The 19,876-nt window shown below is 40.9% G+C and overlaps 1 protein-coding gene across 6 annotated transcripts in view; it reads right to left on the bottom strand.

Annotated features, from left to right (window-relative positions):
• Positions 1 to 19,876, bottom strand: part of LRRC3B (leucine rich repeat containing 3B) — a 76,875-nt gene that overhangs the window by 32,687 nt on the left and 24,312 nt on the right. For 3 of the 6 annotated variants that reach the window (XR_009448564.1, XM_059664105.1, XM_059664106.1), the window contains exon 2: positions 18,144 to 18,230. The exons of 2 other annotated variants lie outside the window; for them this stretch is intronic. The gene's annotated coding sequence lies outside the window, so the exon portion shown is untranslated. Of the gene's footprint in view, positions 1 to 10,428; positions 10,502 to 18,143; positions 18,231 to 19,876 lie in introns of all 6 variants that reach the window. One more of the 6 variants, XM_059664108.1, reaches the window with a different exon arrangement.

Genomic DNA, 19,876 nt, shown 5'->3' with positions numbered 1-19,876 from the left:
AGGTTGTTTCTTGCTCAGTTAGCCAATTTCAGTGTCTGGTGATAGATTTCTAATACCACATATATTTTATCATTTGTTGCCTCCACTCTCTTTTCTGTAGCCATCAGTAATAAATTCCACCCTTTTCTGATAGATAACAACATTCTGAAGTTTGTTTTGGTAAATTATGATAAAAGAGAACACACAGAGTCAACTGAGAAGAAAAACACATCAACAAGACAAAGCAGTGGTGCCGCTAGGAAATTTTTTTAAAGCAAAAATGAAAAAAACTAAATGAGGAACACAAGAAGAAAACTAAAGAAGATAGAAGAGATACTTTAGTGTCTGTGATTTTTAATCACAGCAAAGTTAAATCTGATTTAGAAGTTAAATACTCAGGTAAGTTGGTCCTCTGCATCCCAGTTGGTCTTGGATGAGCAATGGGGCCAGCAGTGCTCTGGTCTGGGCAGCTCAGATCCTTTTGGGCATTAGTCAGGACCAATCCCTGGAAGCAGATGCTCTACCCTCATCACCATGGATCTCTTGATGTGCTCAAGTACACCAGCTTCTGGTGTGCTTTCACTCCCTACAACCTCCACTCTCATTTGTTGTAAGATGACCCTTAGGGTGCTGTAACCCATTTTGCTTAATCCAGTACTTCTCAAAGTGTGATCCACAGATCAGGAGATTCAGTGTCACCTGGGGACCTGTTGGAAATGCAAATTCTTGGGCCATACCTCAGACCTACTGAATCAGAAAATCTAGGAGCAGGTCTCAATAATATACATTTTAACAAGCACTCTACCTGATCCTGACACATGCTCCATTTTAGCCTCACTGACCACAGTTGGAAAGCCAAGTTCCTGGGAGTTTATATTTTTGGAAGAGGCAACCCTTAGCCAATGCCAATAAATGTGGGAATACCAACACCCTGGCTGTCTGACCCCTGGTGAGAATAAAGCAGAGGTGGAACCCAAACTGTCTCCAGAACTGCCCTGTAGAACTGAACCAAAACGACCCTCTGTGGAACTCTCTGGATGTATAACCTTACTTTGCTTCCTTCCCTTCACTTCCCTGCCTCACTGCCCGCCTCCCCTACCATTCTTTTCCTAGGACCTAATAAATCTTTTCCTAATAAATCATTTAATATGAATCTCCAATTCAGAACCTGCTTATAGGGGACTAAACCAGAACTACCTCTTTCACTGAAAATTTCAACGTCATTGGTTATGGCCCTATGGCCTGGCATTACATTATCAATTGTTACTAGACTGTATACCAGAGGCTCAACATAACAATATAAATAGGACTCTCTCTGCCCTCAGAAAACTCAGGGTTATTGTTAATAGTGGTGGGGAGCAGACACATGCATGGATTTTGTCAATAGAGCAATACTGAAATTCTCAATAGTGCTAAGGAAACATTTCTCCCCAAAATTTCTGAATGAGGCAATAGTTCAACCTACTTGATGAAGTGTGGACAAGAATTAGTGAGTCGTAGTATGAAAAGTGAAGACAATATTTCAGCCAAAACCATGAACTAAAAAGTGGAAATGAGGAACAGAGAAAAGCCACACATCCTTTGGTGTTCATGTGGTGTCAAGTTGAAAATGAAGATGGGCAGGTGATGGACTTGAAAAAATGGGAAAGTTCCAAAGCATAGGAAGATTTCTATACCTTGCTAGGCAGCGTGCATTTTATTATATGCATGATGGGTATGCACTGATGAGTTTTAAGCATGAAAATAACATGTCCAGAAGTATATAGAAAGATCCTTCTGGCTGAATTAAGAGAGGCAAGTCTATCAGCAGAGAAACCAAGTCAAAAACCATAGTGATCGTCTAAGCAAGACATAACAAGGGCCCGAACTAGAGCATAGGGAACCCAAGAAATATTTAGGATGTGAAATTGGCAAGACTTCGACTGAATGACAGGGAGGAGCCAGGTAAGGACAACCCAGGTTTTCTGGCTTGAGTGATAAAATTAACTTAGAGTCACAATCATTTCCAGTTTTGCTAGTTTAGCATGATGACTAAAACAGTCATGCTAAGAATTGCTCTCCTATCTTAGGAATGCCAGATACAACTAATATTCTAAATTTGCAGCCAGTAGAAAACTTGGTTGGAGCTGAAAGATACAAGGCAGCTTTGATTAGCATTGATATGGAATTGCCACTGATACAAAGGGGCTAGGGTTGCCAGGATATAGTGGAAATGGGAGGAAGTTGGGGCTAAATAGGGACCCCGAAAGGGGATATAGGGGCAGAAACTATTTATTAATCCTTACTAATGCGTTTCAGTATTTCAACATCTGGTATGCTGGTACCATGCACATCAGATGAATATCATCCCTAGCAAACAAGAATGTTTTTCTTGTATTAAATTCTCCAACTCTCAGAATGTGGAGTATGAAAGGAGTCTAAGAGCAGTAATAAATTAAGTTAAATTAAATCAACAAAAACAACAGGTACGATCAATAAGCCCTTTCAGTTAAATACGATTTATGCGTGATTACTTTAAATGAAAGATTATTAAAATGTTCAATATTTCTCAATTAATAACATTACAAGTCTGGAGAAAATGAGACATAGAGACATGCAAAAGTTTACCAAAGGAACAAACAGTAAAATGAAGATGTATGTGTGTGTGTGTTAACTAGGGGAAGACAAAAACATAACCAATATGAGCTGTCAATATGTCAAACTGCAAAATGAATTCCACAAATTACTATTGGGAATGAAGCAAAGACAACACCTCACTCTGGCACATAAATATTCCCATCAAATGTGCCCCTTTCTCAAAGGCAGAACATGACTTATTAATCAGTACAGAGCTTTATTTATTAATCAGGAAGAACTATATATTAATCAGTACTAATGCATTTCAATATTTCAACAGGTCTGCTGGGACCAGGCGCATTAGATGAATATCAGTTCTAGCAAACAGGGATGTTTTCCTTGTATTAAACTCTCTTCACCAAGCTGAAAGATGCCTGCAAAAACGGGAAAAGCCTGAGGAAATTGCCTGGAAGAGGTTTTATACTGGTGCCTTTGTACCTGGAGGGGCCTAACATACCACCCAGTCTAGTCCCATCCTCTTGCCCCTGATGCATTGGGAGCAAAAGTGACAGAATAGCAGAGTCAGCACAGAACTCACTTCCTCTTCTGCCCAAAGGTTAGAAAGACTCCCTGAATAACAGAGATGCACATACTCACATCTCTCTTTTCCCTCTGCTCCATTTGACTTCAGCTGCTTGGTATCCAAAACGAGAGAAATCGCAACAGGAAAGATCACTTTCAGGCTTTCACAAAAATAAGAGAAATATCAATGGGCCTCAACATCTCACCATAATCTGAGAAAAGGTTGTCTGCTGGGGAAGAAGGCTGAGTTGTGGGTAAGAGTAAGAGGCAATCGTGGGAATCAAGAGATTTCCCCACCACCAAAGGAGTTACTCTCTCCAAGAAATTTATAGTTACAGACCCAGTTTGAATAAAACAGAGCATAGTATCACACACACACACACACACACACACACACACACACACACACACACACACTAAATATCTATCTATCTATCTATCTATCTATCTATCTATCTATCTATCTATCATCTACCATCTATCTGTCTATCTATCAATCATCTATCTAAAGACATGGACAGAAACTGATCAACATGAACAATGCCATAGCTACAGCAGAGTTGAGGAGCTGGATGGTAGAGAGATTTCAGAGCGGGGTATGAGGTTGCCAGGGTATATTGGAAATGAGGAGATGTTAGGGGCTAAATGGTGGCCCATTAAGGGGACATAGAAACAGAAACTATTTATTAATCAGTACTAATGCATTTCAATATTTCAACAACTGGCCTGGTAGCCAAGCATATCAAATGAATATCGGTCCTCGCAAACAAGAATGTTTTTCTTTTACTAAACTCTTCAAATCCCAGAATGTGGAGCCCAAGTAGGGCATGGGAGAGAGTCTAAGGTCAGTAATGAATTAAATTCATCATAGTGATCTAGAAAACAAAGATGATAGGGCAGACCAGCATTAATAACTAAAGAAATGACTCAATTATCTAACTCAAGAGAAGACTAAAGAGGGACTCTTGCTGAAAGATCTGAAATTTACATTTCCTTAATGGTGAGGTTAATATGACCAGTTTTCTGGAATGGATACTAGTAAGTAAATGCTGGGGTGATATGTTAAGGACAACAGCATTTCTCAGAACAGCATTTCTCAGAAGTGCCTCAGCACCCTCAGATAATCATTAAGAGTTTCTGAGGAGTCACAGAGATCAGAACCTAGAATGTGGAGAACAGTCATGAGGGCAAGTTATCTGGGCAGGATGTGTAAACTCTCTTCATTCTGGATTTATCTGCGCTTTCCTGACCTTCCAGCCTTTGCAAGACAGAAATGTCAGAGTCCAACTCTGGATTTCGGTCTTGAGCTGAAGGAATCTAAGAAAATCAGAAAATGCAGTTAAGAAATTGATGGCAGCTGCATTAAAGAAAAATGATGATGTAATTGTTTGGGTTCTCCTTTTATTAAGTCATCTTTAAAGTGTTACCTATTCACATGCATAAAATTTATTCCTTCTTCTTTGTTCTGTTTTAAAGGTGCTAATTTATTTAAGAGAGCTAATTGTATCCAACTCTAACATTTATTCTCAAAGAATTGTCATGACTTTTAGCCTAAAAGGAAACAAATTCTGACCTGGCAAAATGAAATGAAATAGAATAAAATTCTGGTTTAAAATTCACTAGTTTTGCTGCCATGGCAATTATAATTTTTTGATTGAATAATCAGGAGGTACCTCTACCACATACATCCAGGAACCAAAGGCATAGAAATAAATCTTGGCCCAAGTAACACAAGCAAAAGCCCCATAAATTCGTCCTCCTTATGTATCGTCCTCTATTCTCAAGTTCGCTGAATTCTTGGGCTGAGTAGCGATGTAGTAATATAATGATGAGGGGAGCCCTGTTTGATTTCCCACTAAAACTCAGAGGAAGAAAAGAATGTGCAACTGGAACATCAAGGTTCTAAGAAAAGTGAGGACTTTTGCAGAGTGAGAAACACGCTGGAGTGAAACAAGGCAACAAGAAAAATCATGGGCTAAATCTGAGTGTGAAATTCTATGATGAAATTGATTTCATGATGAAACACTTTTCCAAATGAAGAGCTAAATGCAAGAGGCATTGGAGAATCATTTCAGTTCAGATGGGCTAACACTGGAGAGAAGACTACAGGGAATAATATTTCACAAAGCGGGAATGAATGAAATCAGCTGGTGCATCTTCCATTGATTTTTAGTCTCTACAGACCATTCTATTTTCAGAAAACCTAAAGAAAGCAAATCCAAAATGATTTTTCGGTTTGTTTTTTGTTTAAGTGTCCAGGCAAAACAAGTTCTTCCTGAGGAAGCAGCAACAATATAGAAATGTAAACTAAAGAGACATAAGTTGGCTATTTACACAATATTACTTACAATATCCCAATAATAATCAAGTACTTCCATCTAATCCTAGGTTCTGTCTGCGCAGTTGTATATAATCAATACAATTTTACATGCATTATCTTATTTTGACTTCCCAACAATTCCAAGAGGTTGCCAGGGCATCATTAGGCCCATTTCATAGATAATGGAACGGAGACAGAGAGAGTGGAGGACTTATTAAAGGACAAATACAAATTCTGGAACCTGAACTTGAACTCACATGTCCTTGCCACATGCAAATCCAGGAAAAGGATGGTAAGAGAGTGCTCTCAGCAGCCAGCCTGCTGGATTTGGGCCGTGTAAGGAATTAACTTCCTTATAACTCAGTTTCTTTACCTATAAAGTGGAGATAATAATAGTACCTACTTCATAGGACTGTTGTAAGGATAAAAAAAGTTAATATTTGCAAAGTGCTTGGCACCTCATAAGTACCATGCATGTGGCTGTTATTGTTAACATACATACACATATTTGGTTCCACCTCCCCTTTCCAACATAAAGATATATATTTGTGAAGTTTTGTTTCCAATATTTATACTTGTATTTACTAAAGCTCTCAACGTGCTGAGCAAAATCATTAGCAAGTTAGCATCTGACACCAACCCAGGGCCTTAATTGTATGTGGATCCTGATAAAGCCCTGCTCTTACAGCTCACCATCCCTTCTGTCAGGTAATTGATTATAGTCATGCTCATCTCATCACTCAGATGGAATGAGGTCTGTTATCTTCCTGTTTATTGTCATCGTAGATGCAACCTTCGAGTTGGAACAGACTGACAGCTGTCTGAGGGCCGGGGGGAGGGGGGCTGGATGAAAGAAGGTGGAGGGATTGGCCAAAGAACATATATGTATAATCCATAGATACAGACAACAGTGTGGTGATGGCCAGAGGGAAGGAGGGGAAGGGCAAGAAAGGGGTGATAGAGGAAGGTGGGCAAAGAGGAGTGGAGGCAAATGGGGACATCTGTAATAGTATAAACAATAGTCCTAACCGGTTTGGCTCAGTGGATAGAGTGTCAGCCTACGGACTGAAGGGTACCAGGTTCGATTCCGGTCAAGGGCATGTACCTTGGTTGCGGGCACATCCCCAGGAGGGGGTGTGCAGGAGGCAGCTGATCGATGTTTCTCTCTCACTGATGTTTCTAACTCTCTGTCCCTCTACCTTCCTCTCTGTAAAAAATCAATAAAATATATTTAAAAAATAGTATAAACAATAAAATAAATTTTAAAAAAAGATAAAGAGAATTGGGGCTGCCTAAATTATGCAAACTCACAATGACCCAGAGGAGGCACTTTGTAAAATACTGTAGATTGAAAAAACATAAAATATCCCAGTTTCCCTCTGATTGCGAATTTTTCTCTATCTCCCCAAGTGCAGCCTGCTATTTACTCCCTTATCTCAGAGATCACGTCATCTGAAAAGGTTCTGTATAAAGAATGAGGCCTTGGTAAGAATGGGCCCTGCCTCGCCCACTTGCCCACTTCCCTTCTTCTCAAAGGGTGGTGGCTGGCCCAGGACCAGCAGGACCTGGGAGCTTGTGAGAAATACCAAATCCAGGCCCCACTTCCGACCTACTGCATCAGCATCTGCATTTCAAAAAGATCTCAGGTCCCTGTGCATGCAAAGTTGGAGAAGCACAGGGCTACCTCTCTGCGGGTGGTTTATTTGAAACTTCTCTTTTACTGGAAGGGTCATTTAAAGAATAACACCCTGATAGTTGTTCCGGGGCTAGTTAGTCAAGATTAGCAGAAATTTGATAGAACTGTGGTACACTTTAACAATCGTCTAGAACTAAAGACAGCCAGGCTCTTCCTGATTTTCTCTAATGTCTTTTGTTATTTACTTATGAAAGCTTGAAACAGCAGATGTGGCCTCACCTGCCACAACCCAGAAAAATACAAGAATGAGTCATCCCACTCCATAATTAGCAGAGCGGGCCTGCCTGTTGATTCATAGCTGGATGAGCCCAGAAATGAATGAAAAGCCAGGCCAGATAATCATCTCTCTGCAAAACTGGGCCCAGAAGGCAACCTGGAAGGTAATAAACACCTTGGCTGCAATGAAGAAGTTCCAAGAGACTCCATCCAGTGAAAAAAAATGGGGCGGGGGAAGAAAAATAGCTTAATGAATCACTCTAACTCTAGAACTACTTAAAGCATGAAAGTCAAAATCTGTTTAAATGACTAACATCATCCATTCAGAGAAGCGACTTCGCAGATAAGAAAGTTGTAATGGGATCACTCAGGACAAGCTCTACCCTCAAAGAGAGACATGGGAGCCCCAGAGGAGTTAGTCACTAACCATTACTGTGCCAGCCTCCTGGTCACTTCATCTTCGGCAAGAAAGTATATTTTAAAATTGAATATAATTCAGTAAGTGTCAATTAGGCAGCAACTATATACCTCGCGTGGTGGGAATTTCAAACATGGAGGCGATTCAGGCTGTTCTTTAAGTGCTCTGCAGGCACTCATGGTGTGTGTCAAGAGTGAGCCTCTGTTACAATTTTGAGAAAAATTATTATTTTTATGCATAAATACTCTGCTTCATTTGGTGAGGAGGGGAGGGCAGAGCTGAGAATGTAGGAAGCACTCTCCAGGCAACAGGTCCATAAGCAGCAGGCCCGGTGAAATTCAAAACCATAAATTTTAATCTCTCTTTGACATTTAATGGTTTTCAAACACTTACGCATAGGCTACTGATTTGTAGATACTCTGGATCCCTATAAAGAAGATAAGGGAAGTGTTTTTCCTCCTGACTTAACAGAAAAGGCATTGCAGCTCAGAGAACGGAGTGAGTGAGTCATGCTTGCATAGACAGGAAGGGGCAGAAAAAGAATTTGGTCTCTGATTCTATATCCCAATCTAGGTCTTTGTGGACTCTCCCATGCAAAGTCCTAAGTTGCTTGCCAAGAATATCTACGTACCTTTCTTCACTCTAATGTTGACCTAACATTACCCTGTGAAGTAGAAAGCAGCAGACGAGAAGCTTGTCCAATGGCTCTAGCAATGGGTCATCAGGACTGAAGCTCCAATCTTTGGGTTCCTAAACTGGGGAGCTTTTCTCTGCTTTCCTGATGTGAGTACTCTCTGAAATCCATTTCCTAACCATCTTGGATACCTGGTTTGACTATATTTCATCACTTTCCTTGCAATTCAGTTCAGCCATGTGACTTAATTCTGGTCAATGGAATGAGAGTGCAAGGTAGGCCTCTTCTAAGGCTTGGTCCATACAAGTGTCATGTGCACAGTCTTCTAAGCCTCCTCCCCGCTCACTAACTGGAATGGAGACAACAGTGACACTCTTGTCAGTCATGTATTGACACTAGCAGAGCCACAGTCAGCCTGAGTGACTGCAGGGAGCAAAGTCACCTTTGCCTTCCACCTCACCACCAACCTCAAATTGCCCTGAACAATCACGTTTGGGTCAACTTGTTCTAATACTTGGATTATCTCGGCCCTGATACACACCAGCCCTGCAATCCCGCTGTCCGGGGCATCAGCAGCAGCCGCATACCTCTCGCTCTGCTTCATAGAGACTCTCAGACCCATCCCTGCAGTGATTCTTTGGGACACCCATTAACTCATCCAGTCAAAATAACCCAGGGAGACGAGCAATCAGACACAGCTATTTGGAGGCAGCGTAGAGAAGTAGATGAGATCAGGCTTTGTGGGATAAAAATCTCAGTCTGAAGTCTAGCTCTGTTATTTATTAGCTGTGCAAACTCTGGCTGGTCCCTTAGCTTCTCTGAGTCTTGGTTACCTCATTTTACAGATGATAATAAGCAGCAATAATGTCATGGTGAACTTTTGTACTGATATTTGGAGAGAGGGAGAGAGGGAAAGAGGGGGGGGGGGAGAGAGAGAGAGAGAGAGAGAGAGAGAGAGAGAGAGAGAGAGAGAGAGAGAGAGAGAGACATTGATGTGAGAACATCGGTTTCTTCTCGTATATGCCCTGACTGGGGATCTAACCCATAACCTAGGCATGTGGGTGGCCTGACCATAAATTGAACTTGCAACCTTTTGGTGTACAGGACGATATTCTAACCAACTGAGCTACCCGGCCAGGGCTGTTATGTTGAATTTTAAGCCATATCACAACTTATATGATATGCTTGCACAGACCCTGCCACCTAAAGGATACTCGGTAATCTCTAGGCATTATTAATACATATTTAGCATGTGCCCTGCTGACCTCTTCTGTCACCACAACACAGTTTGACTTGTGGCTGAAAGTATGGGTTGTCAATAATGGATCAGAGGCACGAGCTCTTTTTCATTTGGTATTCTAAAGAGGACACAGCTACGGACGACAGTTAAGACAAGGCGGTAAAGGTAAGTGCTGTTGAGATGAGTTAGTGAAATGAACAGAAGCACATTTATCTCCAGCATGACTGGATTTTACTAATCATCCCAGGTCAACCTGCCAAGTAAGATCTACTTATCAGCAAAATGCCTAAGTCATGCAAGTGTAGAAGGTTCCAGATTGGATTTTACCAATAGTCTACATAAACAAAGCAGCATGTAACTCAAGATACAGACAATATTATGCTTCTAAGAGGCTTTAAGAGAACTCCAGAGGGTTAAAAAGAGTTACATTTTCTTATCTGTTGGTAACTGGCTTAATGGTGATAGGGTCATAATGTTTGCTCTGTGACTGCCGGATTTCTTTCATTACTATCTTTGCCTATAATTTTAAAACTTGACTTTGGAAACTTCCCATTTACCAAAGTGCTTAGTGAACATAACACAGACACACACGTGGACACCACAGGGTTTCCATTGCTTTCAACCTAATGAAACCATCGCCAAAATAAAATGTGCCCATATAAAACGATAGCCATGCAGTATATTATTTTCAAATTCCATGCCATGCCAAAGTCTCATGTTATTCAATATTGCATTTTCAAAAGGACAATCTCTAAGTTCAAGTATATTTAGTGACATCATATGTTACCTGTTAAAATGCATTCACGTTGAGAGCAAGTACATCCTTCCTGGGATTATCAAACCATTAGGAGCTGCCTTTTCTGGAGGCAGAACAAAAGGGGATGGATGATTAGATCTGATAGCACCTTCAAAGATTGGCTGTTGTGATTTTTACTGTGATTCTCAGCCACGTCCCTTGCCGGTATTTTAGCATTAAAGCTGAAGCATGGTAAACTGGGACTCCATTCGCTGGGGTACCACTGAAAAAAATGCTCATCACCCCCCTGCACAGACATCAAAGACCACGGGCCAAAGACTGGGTGCGTCTGCCTCTGAGCTGCCTCCTTTCCATTCCCTCTTCTCCATCCTAATGGTCGCCACCCTGCTTAGTGCTACTCTGTTCTGAACCCACTTGCAATCTTCCCTTTTCGAGAAGAGACTAGGCCTCAAACTCAGAATCACTGGCAGGTGTGCATATCTAACAAGAAACGACTTGGTTTTATTTTTATGATATTATTTCCTAAAACTAAACTTCTATTTATGAAAAGTGATACTATGTTTTTTCTTTAAGGGCATTATAGAAGTATTTGATAGACAGACATATAGATATTGATACTTGTATTCTTTAAATAAATATTTAAGTAAAAATAAATCAATTTAAAGAAAAAACATTAGGCAATTGTACACCAAAAATACATGAAGATGTAAGGTAAAAACTAAAGTTAGGAAATGTCATTTTAAAGCAACATTAGCCTCCTAACGTGATATAGGTTTTATAGTTTCTTGTTTTCTTCTAAGCAATTTATTCACACTGGTGCTGTGTTCATGAAAAAATAAAAATAAAAGCCACTTTCTCTCTCCAATGGTTACCTTTGCCAATGAAACTATACACACTATTTCCTTGGCCTGACATCCGGCCCTTTACAGCATATTCTGATACTCCCTGGTATTCTCCTGCTGTTCCTTTATGCCTCCAGGCTACAGCCAAAAAAGAACTTTGTACTGACTCACCACACACTTTCTTATTTCTCTTTTTGCTTAGGTTGTCCCTCTGCCTAGCACATCCTCCTTACTCCCCGACAAAGAAGTTTTTGCTATTTCTCTCGTCTCTGAAGTATTCCTAAGGCCTATCCACATTGCTCTTCAGCATTCATTATGCCTTACTTTCCTTTACAGCTGTGTAACAAAACCTCCTGGGAGACTTTTTAGATGACCGATGCTTTAGCCCCAGCCTTAGACACTCTGGTTTAGTGTATAGCCTGGGCCTTAGAGGATTTGAGATGCTCTCCGGGAGTCACTAGTGGGCAGCAAAGTTCAGGAACTATCGCTAGAGACATATGATCTTCCCTAAGCCCCTGCTTTGGACCTTTCAGCCTTTTACGTCTGTTCACCTTGGTACCGATGGAATGGCAGTGGGAAAACAATCAAGAATCCATTTAAGCATTCTGACCAGATCTGGGGCTGGACTTGCTAAGTCTGACCTGGTCTTGCTCCAGCACAGACCCATCTCTAATGAATTCCCATCATGATTCTATCACTTTATTGTGCAGGTTATTGGAGATAGATCACCAGAAACAGGAAAGCACCACATTCAGCCAGGCTTTGGACTGCTTCCGCATCTAGGAGATGCATCATGCAGGCTGTTTTAGGTTGTTACTTAGACACGATACAACTCATGTCTGTGTAAACTAAATGCCACCAATGAGATGAATCGTTGTTTCCAACGTGGTGTCTTTCAGTATGACTGTGCCTAACACTTCCTGACACACACATGGGTGCAGTCTGTTCCTCAAAACAAACAAGAGTGAGTTTAAATGGGTAACATCCTAGGTCATAGTAAAATCTAACCCCTGGCCCTGAGTTGTAATCAGAGACATGATTTAAGGGCCTAATACACCCAGCATGGTCAAGAGTTTCAAAATCTCTGCTGGAATTCGGCTTATCTTAGTGTGATTTAAAGGACACCATCAGCTCTATATTCTGTGAGTTCTTCCTTCTGACAGTTTACAGGTTTTGTTTTATACTCCATCTCTCTCAGTCTCCCAGAGGCTTAAATCTGTGAGAGATGACATGTCAGATTCTCCAAAAATATTATTAATGACAGGCCAATTTCTGAACTCACATGTATAACCAAGCCCATCTTTGAGAATATTTCAAATCAGTCTTTTGACTGTCTTTGTTACTCTGCCTGTAGAAAATGTCAGAAACTCTAGATTTAATGGAAAAACCATCATAATACAACATGAGTTAGCCAAACTTAATGTCAGAGATGCAAGTCATTTTCCTTTCATTAATTCCCACTAATTGCTTCTTCTTACCTCATTTTTCTTTTCTCCCACCTATGTCTCTTCAATTTTTTAAAAAATCCAGGCTTTTAGGCACTTTTGTTCTCTCTTCCCTAGTGTATCCATTCACATCTTGCTCATTCTATTGTCTCCAGCTCAGCTTCTGGGGTGGCCTCTCACTAAGCATGTATCTATCTACCAAGGATGCTCTCATCCGTTCACCTCCTCCCTGACCTTGGCAATGCTTTGCACTGATGGCGGTGAAAACAGTTTCCAGCACAGTAAGGCTACAGGCTTACACCACAATAAAAGTGGCATGTGTATGGATCAGCCTAGGTCCCCGAAAAAAACAACCACCTGAAAATGTTTTGTAGTACTGTAAAATTTAGGACGATGTTTTGTCCACTTTCCTTAGTGTTGTTGTAACTCTGTTCTGCTGTTACAACTGAGTTAGTTGCATTTCAAACTTGTAAATAACAGAGGATGCACTTTAAAAAATTTTTGTCTTAATGTCTCTAAAACATCGATAGATTGTTTTTAAAAAGTGGGGTTGTGGGTGAATGGTGCAAAGTGTGAGACAAAATAATGAGTACCTCTGCAGAGGCATACTGAGTCAGGGACATTGGAAATGGCCCGTCCTCTTTATGCGCGGTTGACTCTGGACTAACGGATTCCTACACGCCCTCCCCCAAGCACCTTTATTCTTGCAGATCTTGAGCTGAGTCTGTTCTCCTACCCTCTGGAGGCTGGCATTTAGTTCCCTGGCTCCTCTGTGCTATTCCATTTGCTTCTTGGTTCTGCCCCACTTCACAGCTGTGCGATGACACCTAACACTTCCCGGCAGCAGATGCTGGGAGAAGCAGGTGCCAAAGCAGCCGAGGCTGTGAGAAATGCAGTCCCCAGCTGTCCTTCCTTCCCAGTCCCAGGGACAGGGCGGGCTTAGATGTCACACAAGTGTGGTTGTTTTGTCACCTATAACAAGGCCTTTTTGAGAATTCATTGAGATAATACATATTAAAGGGCCTAATTATAGTAAACTCTCAATATATGGTCACTTTGACGATGCTGCCCCCTTCTGAGTTAGGTTTGCAGGCTAAATAGGTGGGTAAGGAAGTTCGGGTGATTTTCCATCTATTTCAAGAAAACCACATTCTTTAGGCTAGGCAAACAGTACTTCTGTAACCCATTTGTTTGGAGAGAAGACAATCAATGAAAGTGTCTGTGGGATATATTATGACACTTCTCTCACTCATTCACTCAACAAGTATTTATTGAAAGATGTCCAGGATACAGCATTGATGAAGCAAATTCCCTGTTCCTATGGAAGCTGAGACTAGCAGAGGAGACAAATACTAACAAGGGAACACACACACACACACACACACACACACACACACACACACACACACACAGGCTCACGTTCTTCAGTAAAACAAGCACAGCTGATGCAGGGGAACTCTTACTATACATGCCTCTAGGAGTAATCATTTTAACATACCCTCCTCCATATGGAAGAAATGATTATCCATGATAATCATGAAATGGAGCAAACATAACTGCATGTATAAACTAAACTGTACACTCACCACTCTAGCTGGTTTGGCTCAGTGGATAGAGTGTCGGCCTACGGACTGAAGAGTCCAGGTTTGATTCCGGTCAAGGGCACATACCCAGGTTGCAGGCTCGATCCCCAGTGGGGGGCATGCAGGAGGCAGCTAATCAATGATTCTCTCTAATCATTGATGTTTCTATCTCTCTCCCTTCCTCTCTGAAAATTAATAAAAAAACAAAGTTGTTTTATTTTTTTAAAAAATGTACACTCACCAAACAAAATTATATAGCTGGAAATAGCTGAGTTAAACACCAAGAAAAACCACAAGTGGTCACAGAAAATGGCAGAATTAATGCAACTCAGGTTCTATTTAGTTTTACAACCACAGTGCTCCACTGTTTGCTCCGAATCTACTAGATTAATGCAAACATACATAGTACCACTGGGCTGGCGCCACCAGTTATGCGGGAAGCAAGAGAAGGATCTGGAACCATTCAGTTTTTCTTTGTGAGTGGGTAACTGAGGCTATGTGTGCCAGTCTGCATATCTGGGACTTCTCCGAATTAACTTCTGTGTAGAATACAGCATTTATTCAATAATAATAATAATGACAACAACAATAATAATGGTGATGTGCTAATTTGGAGCTTTCTTATACTATTAAAATTTAACAGTAATAAATATGCATATTGTGGGAGGAAAGAGTACTTCATTACTGACATTGTTTAGAAATGCTGGTGTTTGCTGATAAGAAGCAGAACAAGTCTTGGTTGGTTTCATGATAGCTCTAAATCTTCTATGTGCCTTTATTGCCTGCCCCACAGTAAGCTGCTACTATTGCCCCACCCTAGATATGCCACTTATGGGTTGAGCTGGGCGGCCCATTTCTCCCCATTTCTGGATCTAGCATGCTCCCGCTTCCAAATATGTTTCACACTCTCTTTCCTGGGCCTTTCAGACCCTGGATACAACAGCCCATATTCTGGAAGTAAAGTGACCTGATATGGTTTCCGAGGTTCAACAGAAAAGCTTAGTTGACTCATGAGTCAGGCAGAAAAGGTTAAGAACCATATGATTTCATTCACATGTGGGAATAAAACTGAAAGCAACAAATGAACAAACACGATAAATAAAGAAAAACTCCACAGACACAGACGATTGTGTGGTAGTTTCCAGAGGGAAAGGGGTTGGTGGGATAATAAAGGGTAAAGAGGGTCAAATATATGTTTATGGAAGGAGATTTGAGTTTGGGTGGTAAATATCAATGCAATATACAGGTGATGTATCATAGAACTGTACACTTGAAACCTATGTCATTTTACTAACCAATGTTACCCCAATAAATTTAATAAAAAGTTTTTTTTAAAGAAATGGAAGCCACTATTTATTAGAAAGAGATTTACATCACTTTTGAGAACAAATAAAAAATATTGCAGAATACTTATCATGTGTCAGATGGCAAGCTACGCAGTGAATAGAGGTACACAAAGTTATGAGACATGGTCTTGGACCATAAGACATGTAGTCTTGGACACAGCTTATAAAAGGGAAAAAATAGAGCAAATAATCTCAAGATAAAAAGTTTATTTAAAAGGAGGGATTATTGTAATCAGAGATGGTCAACTACTTGCATTAGTTCTTGACCTGGGTCTAGAAAGGATGCAATAGGAATGGACAAGTAAAAGGGAAGAGAAGGGAGGAAGTCTTAAGCAGAGACTACATCAGTGGCATAGAAAATGCAGAGTATGTGCCAAGACCATCAGTAGTGTGTATGACATCCAGCATGAGCACTGAGATGCAAAATCAAAAATATTAGGAGAAGGCGGAGGCTATGGTTAGCCTTGAATTCCACCATGAAATATATTAGGAGAAGGAGAAGGAGGCCGTGGTTGGCCTTGAATGCCAGGTTAAGGAATATGACTTAATCGATAGCTGAGAGTCACCAAGTACTTTAAGCAAGGAAGTTACCAACTCAAAGTGGCATTTTGGGAAAATGAATCTGGTGGTAATCTGAAGTAAGGCCCGAGGTAGAGGAAGAAGGTGGAAAACAAGCAAATCTGAGAACAGGCATAAACTGATAGAGACCTAAACTGAGGGAATTCTCCTTCAAATAGAATGGGAATACAAGACCTTAGGTCAAAAACCATAAAATTAAAACTCAGAGTTTAATTTTTTTAAATATGGGGAATATGTGAAAAGGACCTGGAGAAAACTGTCATATAACGGGCATCTAGAAAAATTCTCTTTACTTGTTCTTGTGCTGTTCTGAACTAAAGACGAAATGTTCTGAACTGAAGTTTCCAAAGAAACAGCACAGAGAAGTCAGAGGGGCAAAGCATTCTCTTTGAACCTTGGAGCTCAAATGTTAGTTTCTTCACAAAGGCCAGTGGAAGCTTTTCATCCTCAAAAACAAGCCAGCAAGGGAAAGAATCACTCATGTGATGTTTCAAGGAAATTCCGTCTAGTGGTTGGTCCTACCTGGGGCAGCCTGGCCTTGAGTTAGATGATACAATATGAAACCCTTGGACCCCTTTAAGATCTACTTTCTATTTCTAATTGTTTTTTAAAAAACATAAGGAGCTTCACAAATAAATAACAAAAGAGGTTTGCTTGAATCCTCTGAATGAGCTGTATTCGGGGCTGGATTTAATTTGTGATTTCTCCTGTGCTGACTTATTCACCACTCCTCTTTAAACAAAACTCCCTACAAGAAATCTTCAGTTCTCCAAAAGAATAAAAATTGCCAGTTCTTATTTTTGAGTTGCCTAAAGGGAGAAATGTGAGTTTAAGAGAATATACACAGTGTAATTCATCATTTTAAAGTATAGCCCATATTACAAATTTGATGTTTCAATTGTTCATTCTTTAAGTCACTCAAATAAATCAAAATTCTATAATTAAAACACTTTGCATCAAAATCCTGTGCTATATACTTCTTTTTTTCAGTAGATCTGAGCATTTTTATAAGGTTTCTCTTGGGTGTTTATCCATGAAAGCCCAGGTCCTAGGAGGTTTGGGCAGGATTCTGCCCCTCTGAGAAAGGGAGAGGAGAAAGCAGGTCGGATGTGCACTCTCCTTTTTTTTTGAGTCAGTTTACCAAAATTCTTATACTTCAAAATAGAGGGGGATGATGCATTTTGAAACCCATGGGTGAAGTAATTGTCCCCAAATTCAAAATATGGTTACATTTTCTTAAACTAGAAACGTCAAGTTCCACTGACCATTAAATGACCCCTTTCCTGGAAAAACTGAGATGGGGAGGGGAGAAGGCACAAGGCCCTTGAATACAGTATTGTGTCTGCAAGGTGGCAGCGAGGAAGGGGTTTCACCCTCTGAAATCAACACAATTTGCTACCTGATTCAGCTTCTATCAGGATGATTTTCTCACTTGTGAAAAAACAGAAAACCACACATCTTTCTAAACATCATGAATAATGGATTGAGATTTCTGAAAACTCCCCTTCCTTTTCTTCCACAATTTAAATCAAGCTGTTTCAAAGCCAACACACTACATGTTGATTGAAGACGGAAAAGGTTATAAATAGTAAAGGTTGAAATTTTTCCACAAAGGTAGGTAGATTAAAAAAAAAAAAGAATCCTTCTACTTTCCATGGGCAAGATGTCCCCGGCAACTCATTATCAGCACTGTCCTCCTCCATCACAGAGCTGCTGTCTTGAAAGAACACAAGGAACAGAAATGGGCCGTGGCCGTGGCCTTGGCACCAGCGTGCCTGCTGCCAAGCAGAACCCTCTGCATTTATGTCCTCCCTCCCCCAAACCAGGCATATGATGCTATTTTCTTTAGGCCTAACTTGGCACAGGGAGGCTGTGTGTAGCTTGCGTTCTCAATACAGTCTCCCTCTGCTGCTGGGCATTGTGTAAATGCTGCCTGCTCTGTGTACTTACATCTCTAAACTGTAGGCTGAGTACCAATTTCCAAGCTGGAGCATCTTTCATCTTGCTTTAAATTCTTCTGAGTTTCATTTGAAACGCCTGTCAATGAAAGGTATCAGGAGTTAAATTACGTGTCAGAAAAGCGAGACCTTTACAGAAAAAGCCGCCAAGGATATGAAAAGGGCGCTTCAGTCTGGGGTGATGGGAAGAGGTGCTTCATGGATGAGGTGGAGAAGACTTAATAATAAGTGTTTGATAATTTCTAAATGACTCTCTGAGATTTGTATCATCTGACCTTCAGAAGAGCCACGCAAGGCTCTTCCATCTCTCAGGAAGGTCCCAATAACTTCCATGCAACTAATATTTATTGAGCACCTAATACGTACCAGTGCTGGTATACCCACAATAATCAAGACTCTGCTCCCACAGAGCTCAGGGTGGAAACTGGGAGAAAGATAATACAAACACACAAATAAATTATCAAGGTAACAAAAGACAGTGAGAGGAGCCATGAAGAAAACCCATCAGGGTAATATGTTAGAGAGTGACCAAGCGTGGGAAGGCTGCTCTTAGTGGTGGCATTTGAGATGAGAACTAAAAGTGAGTAGAAAGCCATGGGGTGATCTGTGGGAGGGACATATCCGGCAGAAGGAAGTGCAAGTACAGCAGCTTTGAAGCAGGAATATGCGTGGCATGTTCTACAGACAGAAAGAAGGGCAACATGCCTGATGGGAGCTGAGGGACAGAATGGTAAGGGAAAGAAGATGGAGGAGGAAATGGGCTCATATTTGTTGAATGTTTACAATGAGCCAGGCCTTGAGCCAAGTTCACAGTCATAGGTGGCACGGCTGGGACTGCAACCAGGTTCTCTGACTCCAAATCCTTTCGTTTATACCAATACCACGCTGCCTGGCCCACACCTTGCCATCTGGAAAGCCAGCTTTGGTTCAGCCAGGTGGAAACAGGGGAAGAGAAGGAACATTGATATTCAGAATCCTACATAGTTTCTTTTTACCTGCCGGCCTATTTCCTGAGTGATTTTTATATGTGGGGCATATGTTGACCTCCTTTTTAAAAACTGGAATTTCTCTCATGCTAAGTAATATTGGCCTCTGAGCCAGAGAATCAGCTGATGGATTCTATACTCTGGGGTAAACTGAAGCACGGCCGATAGAATATAATTATCAGATGTAACTGAAAAGGAGACTGAAAAAGAAAAAGATAAAACATATTGAATGTCTCCAGGAAATGAATCCAAGTAAATCTCGATCTGTGTTACAGGAGATTGCAATATAAGTTCCTTCCTCCCGCCCTCCTTTAAGTAAGTTTGAATACTCTCTCTCGCTGCTTTCACATGAACTCAAATTGCTTTAGAAACCTGTCATATTGAATTAGCCAAAGCAGATAGTAATTCAGAGGGGTGCCAATGTGGCATTATTGAAAATTGCTGGTTGGAAGGCTTCCTTGCAGCATTATTCAGGAACAATAACTCACTTTCATCACCGTGTGTCAGTAGGAGCAAATGATGAGCTTTGCGTGGTTTGTGAATTAAACTTCCTTAAAAGTCCATCATAAAAGATGAGAAGTACACAGAGAACTCCTGCATTCGTCAACAAGAGCACAGGGGAACGAGAGCACACTTGTGCATCGGCCCCACTCTGTAGTCACTTGGTGTGAAATACACCAGACACACTGACCCTGAGGCAGTCCAGCAGAACAGTCGGGCTTCAGAAGATTCTTGACCT

This window comes from Myotis daubentonii, chromosome 14 (assembly GCF_963259705.1).
Source record: "Myotis daubentonii chromosome 14, mMyoDau2.1, whole genome shotgun sequence".
NCBI lineage: Eukaryota > Metazoa > Chordata > Mammalia > Chiroptera > Vespertilionidae > Myotis > Myotis daubentonii.
This window is presented reverse-complemented; position numbering and strand designations above follow the sequence as displayed.